The sequence below is a fragment of the Poecilia mexicana genome, unplaced genomic scaffold (genome assembly GCF_051168715.1).
Source record: "Poecilia mexicana isolate PSO_F unplaced genomic scaffold, ASM5116871v1 scaffold_14, whole genome shotgun sequence".
Lineage (NCBI taxonomy): Eukaryota > Metazoa > Chordata > Actinopteri > Cyprinodontiformes > Poeciliidae > Poecilia > Poecilia mexicana.
The window spans coordinates 10,605,847-10,608,249 of record NW_028263383.1 but is presented as its reverse complement, the minus strand read 5'-3'; the positions used below and the strand labels follow the sequence as shown (position 1 = coordinate 10,608,249).

The following is a 2,403-nucleotide window of genomic DNA, read 5'->3' as shown; positions in this document are numbered from 1 at the left end:
AACACAGTTACATGCAAGGAACATTGTGAAAACCCCAAAGCTGCTTGCAGCATTTGATTAAACTGTCATGAGCAGCTGCAGTTGTCAGGGCCTGTTCGGTGCTGAAGTCTAATGGCCATTAGATTTCAGGAGTAAGAGACGGTTGTCGAGTGAGCGGCCCCGATGTGGCCTTAATGGAGATTTCATTACCACTACGAGGAACATTGTTGAGGTCTGCTGGCCTCAAATGGTGGTGACGTCTGATCACTGGCAGTTTTTACAAGTCCAGTTAATAAAAAAGGCCTTCTGACTTTGGATGAGAAGTATCTTTTTTTTTTAAGCAGTACAGAGGAAAATACTACAAGATTAATGTATTTATTTGTCGAAACTGGAGAAAATATTGACGTTTCTGCTTTACAAGTTCATCTAAAATATGACTATCTTTAAAATATGTTCATTTCATTGATTCAAGAAGAGAAAGTCAAATAGAGTTATGGCATACAGCAGGGGTGTCAAACTCAATTTCACCGAGGGCCACTTCAGCATATTGGCCACCCTCAATGGGCCACATTGACGGTACAAATCAGGAGTGCATCCCTGCTAAAACACCCCAGACAAAAGGTTGACTTCCCTCATTCAGGTCTGTAGAGGCTTATAATGAGTCAATGGTCCAGGTGTGTTAGAGAAGGAATGCATCTAAAGCTGCAGATGGTAGCTCTGGAAAACTAGACTTGGGCACCCCTAGCATAAATGTATAAAAATACAATGTTAAAAATAAATTAAACACCTCATATTGTTAAATAACTGATTTTATGTATGGAAGTTTTAAATATTACATTTGAGTTTCCATGGATGTAAAATTACTGCTCAGTTTAAAAATTACAATATTTAAATCAGTGTTTAAAGGTAAGAAAACAAATGATAAAAACAAGTCACATGGGCAGACATTATAGACTTTATGCAAAGATTTAGTCTCAGAGGCAACTGAAATTAATTAATTAAAAAATCCCTTTCTGAATATCATCTCATCAGCCTATAAAATGCTGGGGGGCCACATGTGGCCCGCGGGTCGTGAGTTTGACATGTGCATTACGCCATAGAACTGCCAATTGGTAATTGAAGTAAAGTAGCTTCGATTTCAAAGAAGCCGACATTGAAGTCGATTGGCAAATGAACCATCACCAAAGAGGAAGGCTCTTGTTGTCTCACTGCACCCCAAGAGATGCATAACCTACAAAAACCTTTTCTGTCTGGTTTCGAACCAGAGACCTTTTGCGTGTAAAGCAAACATGATAACCTCTACACTACAGGAACTGAACTTCTCTGCTTTGTTTCAGTTTGAGGTTCCAAAGTTGATGATGTGAGGTGCAACATGAAAATTTGAACTGAGGCTTGCACTCAGATGCCTGGATTCAGAGTACAGACCATGACACCACAGACCCTTGTTGGCCTTTAGTAAACACCTATGATGAATAGAACATGCAAAATCTGTTTCTGTCTGGTTTTGAACCAGAGACCTTTTGCATGTAAAGCAAACATGATAACCACTACACTACAGAAACTCATGCTCTTTGCAGGGTTCCTGGTAGATGAGCCAAATTTTGTTAAGAGACTAATGTCAACGATGGGCATGGAACAATGTCAAATACTTATACCACAGATCCTCTCAGAGAGCACAGTAACTTGGTGAACAAACTGTCAGACTTATACTTGTGCCTAATTTCACATTACAGTCCATAAACTAAGCCTGGGATCAAAAAATGTATTAAAGATGTCATTAGCAGAGACAAATGGTTCTACAGAGACTTGGCTAAATGGCTAAAAAATAAAATCAATACTTACAAATAAAAGATGGTTCAAAAATAAAATTAACACATTAAAATAAAAAATATCTCTGAAATACAATCAACACTTGAAAATTAATAATGGTTCAAAAATAATATCAACACTTAGATTTTGTATTTCAAAATACAAAATCTATGGAGAATAAAATATTATGTATGTTGTTTTGAAAAACATTAGAATATAAGCACTTTTATCAAATCTTCATTGTGGTAAGATCATGTAAGTTCTTCTTAAATCCATGGAAACTCAACAGTTTGCAAGGTAGGTGAGTTAGCTCAGCAGGTTAGAGCACCGTGCTGGTAATGCTGAGGTCGTCGGTTCAAACCCCATATGGGGCAATTCATGTGTAAGGTCTTTCACACAATCAACACTTCAAAATAAATAAGGGTTCAAAAATAAAATCAGCACTTCAAAATAAATAAGGTTTCAAACATAAAATCAGCACTTCAAAATAAATAAGGTTTCAAACATAAAATCAGCACTTCAAAATAAATAAGGTTTCAAAAATAAAATCAATACTTCAAAATAAATAAGGTTTCAAACATAAAATCAGCACTTCAAAATAAATAAGGTTTCAAA

General features: G+C 36.2%; 1 non-coding gene across 1 annotated transcript; it reads right to left on the bottom strand.

Moving 5' to 3' along the window:
* Window positions 1-1,468: 1,468 nt before the first annotated feature.
* On the bottom strand, window positions 1,469-1,541 carry trnav-uac (transfer RNA valine (anticodon UAC)). Its single transcript has one exon. It is a non-coding gene; the product is annotated as a tRNA-Val (tRNA).
* Between the last annotated feature and the right edge of the window lie 862 nt (window positions 1,542-2,403).